At 41.8% G+C, this 11,104-nt stretch overlaps 1 protein-coding gene across 2 annotated transcripts in view; it reads right to left on the reverse strand.

The window, feature by feature from the left end:
• SCARA5 (scavenger receptor class A member 5) overlaps window positions 1-10,391 on the reverse strand; it is a 125,453-nt gene extending 115,062 nt beyond the window's left edge. The window contains exon 1 of one of the 2 annotated variants that reach the window (XM_087883346.1): window positions 10,296-10,391. The gene's annotated coding sequence lies outside the window, so the exon portion shown is untranslated. Of the gene's footprint in view, window positions 1-9,985 lie in introns of both variants that reach the window. The other variant, XM_034421222.3, reaches the window with a different exon arrangement.
• Between the last annotated feature and the right edge of the window lie 713 nt (window positions 10,392-11,104).

Below are 11,104 nucleotides of genomic sequence, written 5' to 3' on the forward strand. Positions count from 1 at the left end.
ACTTCCAACTCTTGGTATCTTCCAAATACCACTTGCTGCATGTATCCATCTGCTTGAAAGTACCTCAGAGGTATCTGGCCACAATGGGAGTCAACATATTGGACTAAGATGATTTTTTCATCTGATGCAGCTGGACTATTCCTGTGCCTGTGTGTCTTACAGCTTTCAATTTAATGACATTTACTTCTGTGGAGACTGCTGGATTTGATCTGGATCTCCCACTTGGGATCAGAAGATCAGTGAATATTTGCAGCTGCTCTGGAGCATAAAGTTTTGGCATCCCAAAGAAGATCCATTATCAGTGATGATGGACATTTGGCACAGATAGTATACTACTGCATGACTGACTTACTGACTGATGTATAACTATTAATAGAAACCAAACCATTCAGAAGTACAGGTAGTCCTCAACTTACAACAGTTCATTTAGTGACCATTCGAAGTTACAAGGGCACTGAAAAAAGTGACTTTTTTTTTTTTTAATTTGATTTGTATGCCGCCCTTCTCCGGAGACTCAGGGCGGCTTACAATGTGCTCAGCAATAGCCTTCATCCTTTTGTATATTTATACAAAGTCAACTTATTGCCCCCACAATCTGGGTCCTCAATTTACCTACCTTAGAAAGGATGGAAGGCTGAGTCAATCTTGAGCCTTGGAGAGATTCGAACCTGCAGTAATTGCAGGCAGCTGGTCTTAATAACCAGCTTAATAACAGGGTGCCTTAGACCACTGTACTACCAAGGCTCTACCAAGGACTTATGACCGTCTTTCACATTTACGACCATCACGGCATCCCCGTGGTCACGTGATCAGAATTCAGATGCTTGGCAATTGACTCGCGTTTATGACGGTTGCAGTATATCAGGATGATGTGATCCCCTTTTGTGACCTTCGGACAAGCAAAGTCAATGAGGAAGCCAGATTCACTTAACAACCATGTTACTAACTTAATAACAGCAGTGATTCACTTAACAACTGTGGCAAGAAAGATCATTAAATGGAGCAACTTTCTCACCTAGCAACTGAAATTTTGGATTTAATTGTGATCATAAGTCGAGGACTATCTATACATGACAGAATAGACAAGGTCTCTGCATTCTACAATTTATACAGAGTGAAAATCTAGGAAAAGGAAAAAGAGATAAAGGTAGTGGTGGTATTCAGCCGGTTTGCATTGGTTCAAACGAACCAGTTGTTAAATTACCCACCCACCCCCATCAAAGTGGATCTTGGGCACTGCTCTGCAATGGAGAAACGGGCAATGGAGCAGCCGACATGAGGGAAGGAGAAGGCCGCTTTCCCTCTTTCTTCTCCCTGCTCCTCCTCCTTCCCTCACGCCAGCCACTCCATCCCGTTTCTCCATTGCAGCACAGCGCAGCACTTAGGATCCACTTTGATGGGGGGGGGGTTAATTTAAAAACCAGTTCACCCAGGATCAGGTTGGCTGTCATGGGAGGCTCATCCCACATGTGTGGTGGAGCTGGCGGATGGGGATGGGCCACGCCTCCCACAACAGCCAACCTGGGCGAACTGGTCGTTAAATTATTTGAATCCCACCACTGGATAAAGGCTAACGTAGGAAGGAAAAGACAAGAATAGGAGCATCAGCAGTTGAAGAGGTGTTCATCTAAAATGCTTGCTGGATTTGCAGGTTTGAAACACCCAGCCTTGTTTCCAAAACAAAACTGACAGATTAGGAAAACTCTGGGCCCCGTTTACACGCAAAACACCCTACCGCTTCAATTTATCTGTGCTTGCCCACTCCATTCTATTCTGCGTACAATGCATACAAAAAAGCACTATCTGATACAAATACACCTTACTTTCAACAGTAAACATTTCAAAGGTTCTGGTGCTTCTCAGAGTTCATGTTAAGCGCCAAGGAAATCGGGAAATCCAGGCTCTAGATAAGAGTCCATAGAATTCAAGGTGGGCTGGACTCAGATCTTGGATCTGAAATTAGAGCGCTTGACCCTCCCGTGGGATCAACCTGGTCATGTCCTACAGTTCATAAGAAGTAATTCAAGATTCATGAGTCTTTCAATAAATTATTTATTTATAGCATTGGCATCCTTCAGTCTCAAGAAACTATGGTATCGTGCTCTGGAAAGAAGTCCTAAAACAGCATCTAGTGTGACTAAAAAGGCCAATTTGAGAGTGGCAATCCCTTCTACGCTGAGGGCAGATACATTCTGTCCCCTGCCCAGCCCCCAGATTTTGCTGGTTCCGGGACTGCCTCTTTCCCTCAGCCTGCCGAACAAGTGTCTCTTCGAATTGGAGGAGGCCAGTTTATTGGCCTTTTTTATATATACATGTATAAAATCTCACTATAAGATGAAAGACTCCTGTTGCCACCAGTAAGATTTCCTACAGAATAAAAAATAGCTGTGTCTCCTTTCCTGATCCAATTCCTGCATAAGTCTATTAAATGTGCAGACGTTCCTTTCCTCCATGCCCTTGACTAGAGAGAAAAAATGTAATTAATATCTTCATCCTTATCATCCCCCCTTCCTCCATCTCTTTATTTCTTTGATTAATGGTCTTTCATTTTTTAAGTTAGTTATAATACAATCTCACATCAGATCGCTCCCATCATCATATTATAGGAGGCATTGCTGCAAGACAGCCAAACTGATAGGTCTGCTCAAATCAATATTTAATTTGGCTCATTTTTCAAAATCTCACATAAACCTCCCTGACTTTATCTCTATCAGAAGTTCCATTATTCCAAGGGGCAAGTTTCAAAACCCATCGCTACCGGTTTGCTTGTGGGAGTGCACAAACTCATGCGCGCACAATACTTCTGTGAATGCGCAGAAGCATCCGGGCATATGAGCAGAGCTTCCTGACACTGCCACTGCTACCGGTTCTCCCAATCCGGTGCAAACCGTTAGCAACCCACCACTGATTATTCCCCATTATTACCATGCTGGCTGAGAATCATGGGACTTGAATTCTAACATATCTGGAAGGTACAAGATTGGAGAAATCCCTAAGGAGGCTCGAATTCAATTTACTACCAAAACAAAAAAGCAACCTTGCTTTGCAGTCTGTTTATAAACAGTTGCATCAAAATTGTTTGTGTGTTCTGTTTTGCTAAACTGGGAGAGCACACTATGTGCCACGGGTAACAAAACAGCACAAGTGAAATCTTGACGTAGTCAGCCCCAAACAGCCTTCTCTAAAGTGCTTCATCAAGGCATACTGGCTCACTAGGTGGTTAACTCAGCTAAGCTGAACTTCACCACTGATGAAATGTTTAGAGCAGGAGTGTCAAACTCAAGGCCCCTGGGCCGGATCCGGCCGTGCTTATATCTGGCCCACAGGGCCACCTTGGAAACAGTGAAGGACTGGCCCGTGGTGCCTCTGCAGCAAAAACGGGCTCCTGAGTTCCGTTTTCAGCTGTGATGGTCTCCATGCTAGCCTTATACCAAACCTTGAAATCCATATTGAAGATGCTTCTGAAAATTTGTTTCACCTTCAAGTAGAACAGGGGTGTCAAACTCGATTTCAATGAGGGCTGCAACAGAGTTGTGTTTGACCTCGGGGGGCTGGAGGGGAGTGTGGCCAGGGTGGGCGTGGCCAGCACGACGACACTCATCAAGGCTCCCTTTTTGGCTGTGACAGCCTCCCATGCTCCATTTTCACTGGCAGAGGGTTGCAGGAAGCCATTGCAGTCAAAAATGGAGGTCAGGAACCCATGTTCTCTGGCAGAGTGCTTGGGCCACCACAGGCGCTGACTCAAGTGACATTGAGCTGACCCACCCCGGCCATGCCCCTCTCAGCCCCCCGAGATCAAACACACCCCTGATGTGGCCCTCAATGAAATTGAATTTGACACCCCTGGTTTAGAGAGCTGGAGATGTTGAGCACTGCCAAACCTCGGATCAAACCAGCTGGCTAAGTCTGAAATCAGCTCAAAGAGGTCATCTTCTCCTAACCCCTGGGGACGAGAATTGAGGGAGGAACTCCTTCTGCAAGACTAGAGTAAGTGTTATGAAAGGTCAGCCATACCATAATTTTAAAAGTGGGGAGGCTGTTATCTTCCCACATAAACTTGCATTTACATGCTTTTGAACCACTTTTGAACTCGGGTCTTCAACCTGGGTTGTCACTGCTTTCCAGCCAACAAGTCCAGCGTCTTAACTGCTGATCCACCACCCTGCCCTCAACCCATCTATAATAGTTGAAAACTGATGGCCTAGATTCCCATTCTATGGAGGTAGGAGATCCATAAAAACTGTGATAAAGCCTGAAAGTTTTAATAAAAAAAAGGAATTTCCAAATCTAGAAGAAGTGAACAAAATGCTGATGCATCCTATGGCTGTGCCAGAGTCCTGCTCTCTCTCTTTTTTTTTCTGTTTGTCATGCCCATATGAGCTCTCGGTCCCGTCCCCTCCCACCCCCCAACACCATCAACAAGATTGATCTCACGAGTACAAACGATGAATCTCACAAATGTTAAATGCTGCCCATGCCTAGTTTCTGAGATGTCTTTTTTTTTTCGCCCTGTTATTGTTGGAAAAAGAAAATGCAGGGTCAGATGGACTTTTTAGTCTCACCCAATAATAAAATTCTTGAGTTTGGAAATTTAACATTTTGACGTATGGGGTTTGGCACAAGGAGTTAGCATTGATCAGGTTGTCAGCTGGCCAAATCTGTCTTTTGCACCTTTCCACTTGGTTTATTCCATAGCCACTTTGCTACTTTTCTTTAAGTCCTAGCCTTCTTTTAATTTCAGCCCACATTCAAATCTAACAATCTGTTGGGTTAATGATGATAATTTACTCTTACCTGCTTCTGTTCAATGCACTGCGACTTTACGTTTTGCTACAAAAAAAGGTGGGGGACTCGGATTCTTTTCCTTTGCTACCCCAATAATGGAAAACCCATGCCTAGCCCTGGGTGGTAATTGTGAGCCTCTTTGGTTAATTTATTTTCATTTAATTGATGGTTTGGTGTACTATGCAAATCCAGAACAGTGTTTCAAATTAATTGTGCTGCGCTAATGCACCCAGAGAAAAACAGCTGGCTCGGGGGTGGGGGAGAGAGCCTGTCACTTTGATCAAGGGGAAGAGAGCAGGCATTGCAAAAACCACACTTCGAATTTCAAATCACATGGAAGGTTTCTGAGGCGCTTATTATGCTTTGCCTAATGGATGTTTAATGTGCTTATCCAGATTACTTCAGAGGTTTTATGCAGCATGGACTATATGTCCATGCCACTGGTATATATTTCAGGGTGAAATTAAACCTTCTGAAGTAGAGAGCCCATTGCCCCTGCTTTGGTGATAAATGGTGTGGGGTTTGCAGGGCCTTCAGGTTTTTGTGGTCTGTCCACACTTCAAATGGCAGACACCCCCCCCCCCCAACAGATGTCGCCACGTAGTTAGCACCCATCGGACGGCAAATGCGTCCTTTTACCTAATGGAAGCTCTGCCGTGTTCACTGAAGAAGTTGAAGCTGCTTTAATGCCACCTCATGCCTATTATATGCCGTACTACGATCTTGAAATTGCATGTAGTGCTTAGTCCCAATGATGTTTTTTTCAAAAAGCAACTGGACTTTGTTTTTCCTCGAAGACGTTTCACATCTTCAATGAAAAGAAGTGGATCAGTGGTGGGTTGCCCCCGGTTCGGATGGTTCTATGGAACTGATAGTAAAACTGGCGGGAGGCTCCATCCACTGACCCTGATGTCATGAGAAGCGATCTGCGCATGCGCAGAAGTAAGGTGTGTGCATGAGCGAAGCAAGTGCGTGATCCCGTTGCAAACCGGTAGTAAAGGTAAGTAGAACCCACCCCTGGATTGGATGACTAAGGATCTCCATAGACATGCAGAGCGAAGATTTGCCATTAAAAAAAGGATTTGGTGACTTATACTAAACATCAGTCAAAGCTTTATATGCCACCAATAGCTTGACTCAGGGAGTTGAGCTATTCTAGGGAGTCAAGCTATTCTCCAAAGCACCTGAAGGCAGGACAAGAAGCAATGGGTGGAAACTAATCAAGGAGAGAAGCAACTTAGAACTGAGGAGAAATTTCCTGACAGTTGGAACAATTAACCAGTGGAACAACTTGTCTCCAGAAGTTATAAATTCTCCAACACTGGAAGTTTTTAAGAAGAGATTGGATAACCATTTGTCTGAAGTGATGTAGAGTTTCCTGCCTAAGCAGGGGGTTGGTCTAGAAGACCTCCAAGGTCCTTTCCAACTCTGTTATTCTATTCTATTCCTCCTTAGTTTTGAGGATAGGATCACCCATGTTAAAAAATATTATTTTGCCATGAGTCCACCAGTTTGGTCTAGTCACCATTTCTTTTCTTAAAAAAGCTTCTTGTGTGGAAACCCAAAGAGGCACCTTCGTGGAAAACTGTGTTTTATATTTATATTTACTCCACCACTTCTTTCATCTGCAATACAATTAGGTTGCTTCAATGTAGGAAACATGTTTTTTTTATTAACCCGGCCATCTCTTCCCAAATTCAAGAATACCTGCTGTGAGAATGCCAGCTGTGCCTCAGATAGTGAAGAGCTTCTCTTAGCAGATAGCTCTGAACTTGGGTGTCCAAGGGTTTGTCTCCATAGGGGTTAGTTCCATATAATGTGCAACTATGGTAAAAGGAACATCAAGCTTATTTAAATACAGTATACAGATAGTCCTTGACTCATGACCATTCATTTAACGACCATTCAAATGTATGAAGTGAGTGAGTTGAAGAAAAGTGAGTTACTACCAGTCCTCACACTTATGACTATTCCAGGGTCTCTATGGACACATGATAAAAATTCTGGCTCTTGGCAACTGGCATCAATTTATGACGATTGGAGCACTCTAGGTCACGTGATTACCACTTGTGATCTTTCTAGAGGGTTTCCAACAAAGCAAAATCAATAGGAGAAGTCATATTCACTTATGGTGATTTGCTTCACAACAAGCAAAAAAGTTTGTATAATCAGGTAGGACTCGCTTAATGGCTGCATCACTTAGATGACCAACTGCGGTATCAGTTGAGGACTACCCGTAGGGGTGAAGCTACCAATTAATCCATCTAGCCCTTGGGTGAGTAAATTGCTATTCTTAGAGTCACAGGTGGTCTGATGGTTTTTGTGATCCATGAAGTGAGATTACTGAAAATTGTCCGTAAGACTGCCAGACATGTTAAGGTGGAAACTGTTGTATCAATCCTAAAACAGACCTAACGAATAAGGTAAAATGCAATTGAATTTAAACTGCAAAATTCCAGATGAGCACTAGATAGCAAAGAAAGATCAAGAAACACTCAAACTCTTTGCTGACATTTTGTAGACATCTGGATTTTTGTAGCCCTAAGAAATCAAAAGAAAATAACAAAGGAACACTATCTTATCTATCTATCCACCTACTTACCTATCTATCTCTCTTCTACCTGTCATCTACCTACCTATCTACAATATCTATACCTCAGTCATGTTCCATCTTTACCTGTCATGGCTATTCTCCCCACCCTCCAAAGATTAGAGGGTGATTAAATGTAGATTTGTTCATGAATAAGTTTAGACCATGAGCCTCCAAACTTGGCATCTTTAAGACTTACGAACTTCAACTCTCAGAGTTCTCCATGGCTGGCTGAGGAATTTTAGAAGTTGAAGTCCAAAAGTCTTAAAGTTGTCAAGTTTGGAAACCCCTGGTTTAGACCAAAGTTAGATGAGTAACCATTGTACACTAAGCCATAACTAAACGCACCGCTTTATGATTAAACATTATGTGGATTGTCAGCCAATTTCAGTTATTTTTTGCTTAAAGCCAATTTTAAGGCCAATTGTTTTAGTCTGTAAACCATACTGTGGTCTAGTGTTATGTATAAACATTACCTAGCATTGGCGGTATCCCTAACCCTAACACTTGATGGCCTTCTGGAAAAGCCTGAAGTCATAGCTTTGCCATCAGGTCAAGGGATCATAGAGTAATGTAGAACCCATAAAATGTCTCTACTGTCCTTGAATGGCTGTGCTCTCCCAGTGATTATATTTTATGCCTTCAATTGTTTGTTTTTAATGTTTGTATTGTTTGTATGGCTGTTTTATTTTTTGATATTTTGGAGGGGGGGTACTATTTATATTTTAATTGTAAGCCACCCAAAATCACAAATGTGAGTTGGGCAGCTATATAAATTGAATAAACAGACAGACAAACAAATAAACATCTTTGCCCATCCAACCCAATCTGGCATGAAGAGCATGCTGTGGGTACCACTGGCTAGGAAATGCCAGCTGGTGGGTCCAGAAGATCCCACCTTTTCTGGCATGGCACCCATCCTTTGAAACTTCATCCCCCCTGAGAAATAGACTGGCCCTGTCCTTGTTGGCTTTTATAAGGTTCTGAAAACTTGGATTAATGCCAAACCTGGGGCCCTGAGATTGATTTAAAGCCCATCTCCTGGTTGTGTGGATGATAGGCTAGATTACTGTATGACCAGCTGCTGCGTGTTTTATTCTTATTTTCTATTGTGTATTTTATGAATTTATTTTATTTATTGTATAGTATGTTAGCTGCCTAAAGTCACTTAAGTGAGATCAGCAGCTTTATAAATGAAATCAAATAAATAACACTAGGCCATTATGTTATATTTAACAAACTATGGTTAAAATAAACCATTTCTTTACATAAGTGAAGACTCTTCTGGCTGATTTGATCCAGAATGACATTTTCCCATTTTAGTCCGTACCAGAAGGTGTAGTACCAAATATCATAGGTGGATGTCAGAAATAATCCCAAACCAACATAAATTATTGAAAATCTAATTATTTAATAACTACATTCTAAAAATACTACAATTGCTGTGAACATAGTCATATCCTTCTGGGCTTCTTGTCATCATGGAATCCAGATTCTCTAACAAATTGCTTAATAGAGTTTACAATTTTTTCTTTTAAAAAGTAATATTAATGCTTAAAAAACCCTAGTCCATTCAAGTATGTTCTTAGACCTACAATCCCTTTCATATCTAATTTCTTCCCTCTCCGCTGGTTTCCAGTTCCAGTTGTCAGCATCTCCATCACAATCAGACACTGTCATTTAATCTTCCTTGCAGCCCTATTTCTGCCCCATTGGAGATTTCTATAGATGCATTGATGTTGCTGTAGCTAAGCAGTGATATTTACTTGATTTATATTGGGCTATATTTAAATTCCATCGGTTTTGGTTTTCATTGAGAAAAAAAAAAGTCATTTCAAGAGGCAGAATTTTTTTCTTCTTTTTTTTTTTTTATTCACCATTCTCCAAGAATGAAGTTAAGCTCTGTGGATACATCCCACTGGAAGATTATTAAAACGGAGCAGGGAATGATTCGTAGGGGAGGGCATAATTAAGGATAGGGTTAGACAGTGTACCTAGGTAGAGAAGACATTGTAATAATGTAAAGTGCCTTCTTTCTTCCCACTTAAGCCCTGTACATATGTATGAAGTTAAGCACCGTTATTCCCACTTCACAGATAGGAAAGAATAGCTAAGGGGGGGAAAGGCAATCCAAAGCTATGCTGGAAATAAGTGACTAAGGGCTTTTCTCCACAGCTGATCTGAAAGGCTCATCTTGTTTCTTCAACTGACAGAAAAGTACATTGCCATGATTTTTGCTGTTGTACTGCCTACTTGTGTCCTACTTTCACTGCCTCTGTTTTCAATCACCGCAAATCACCTGATTTTGTAACAATGAAAAAAGCCTAGCAAATTTTATATAATTTGAGGGTGTTTGGGATGGCATTAAGATAAAACAGTAAGGATGACTTAAGCACATTTCATTCAGAAATTGGGATGAGCTCAAGGTCAAGGTCCAACTCATGAGGACAAGAGAAAGAAAATATTACCAGGCCTAGAACATCTTTGTAGCATGATTATGCACGAGAAGGGAAAGATCTTAATAAAACATCCTTCTACCTCCCCAACCAAACCACAATCTCACTACCACTGCAGTCCGTTCCATAACAAGATGTAAGATATGCTACTCACCTGAAGGAGGTTTGTTTGGCAGCTTAGGCACTTGACTCCTCGGTTCCTCTTAGTTCCTGCCACATGACATGGTGAAGGAGAGGGGGGGGAAATCACAGTGTTTCTTTTGTCAGGTTCTTCCAACCCAGAAGAAAGGGGAAAAGCCGGCTAGGCATATATAGCAGCCCCTTCCATAGTCAATTGGAGGTGAAGGGGAGGTGCTGTTGGGTTGTCTGCAGACCTCCCCACCCTTTGTGACAAAGGACTTCAGATGCTTTCTCAAAATCCAGCCCTCAGCATCTCCAGCAAAGCTGATTAATGGGACACTCACCACACATGGAGAGGCAACAAGAATGGGAAGCGGAGCAAAAATATGCACTGCTGAACCAGATGCAGGTCCAGAAGCTGAAGTGTTGTTGTGCTTTGCAAAAAGTTCCAGTTGTTTGGAGTTTTAAAAAGTTTTTGGAAAGGTGGAACGTTCGTGACTGCAACTCCTGTGGAAATATGCACTCTCTGGTGGCCAAACTCAGAAAGGCAGCTAGAATGGCTTTTTATTTTCAAAAGTTAGTTTACAGATCCGTATTTGCAATCTGAAAGCTCCCAGGGAGCCACTGGCTTATCAAAGAAGGCAGCCAGTGCCAACAAAACCTAGAAACAGAACACACAGTCTCTTTGTAAGGGATTTTGCTGATTAAAACCAAAGGTCAGAGGAAGGAATGAAAAATGCTATCAATCTTTTATACAGAATTTAGCAAAGTGACAGAAAATAATCAGAACATGTATTTGCTTCCCACAAGGTGAAATCAAAATGAAGAACATTTGTTTTATAGAATGCACAAATGTAGAAGAAATAATACAAAGCCTATATCTTGTGCCAATGATCTCAAAGTATGTTGGCATAGTTAGTGCACAAACCCATGAGTAGGCTCAAATGAACTATAAACCACCAAGAATTGGATTTGCACAATATGCAAAGCTTGTCAGATCAAATTGCCCTGGTACTGATCAGTATAAAGCAGCCCTGATGTTTATCATAGGCCAAAATCACTAGAATATTTTTATGCAGACACAGAGTTTTGAAAGAGAATACTTGCACTGGAAATTTTTCCAGGGAATCTTGCACTTTATTTTGTTCGTAGT

This window comes from Pantherophis guttatus, chromosome 1, assembly GCF_059756535.1.
Source record: "Pantherophis guttatus breed Tessera chromosome 1, ASM5975653v1, whole genome shotgun sequence".
In the NCBI taxonomy this organism is placed as follows: Eukaryota; Metazoa; Chordata; class Lepidosauria; order Squamata; family Colubridae; genus Pantherophis; species Pantherophis guttatus.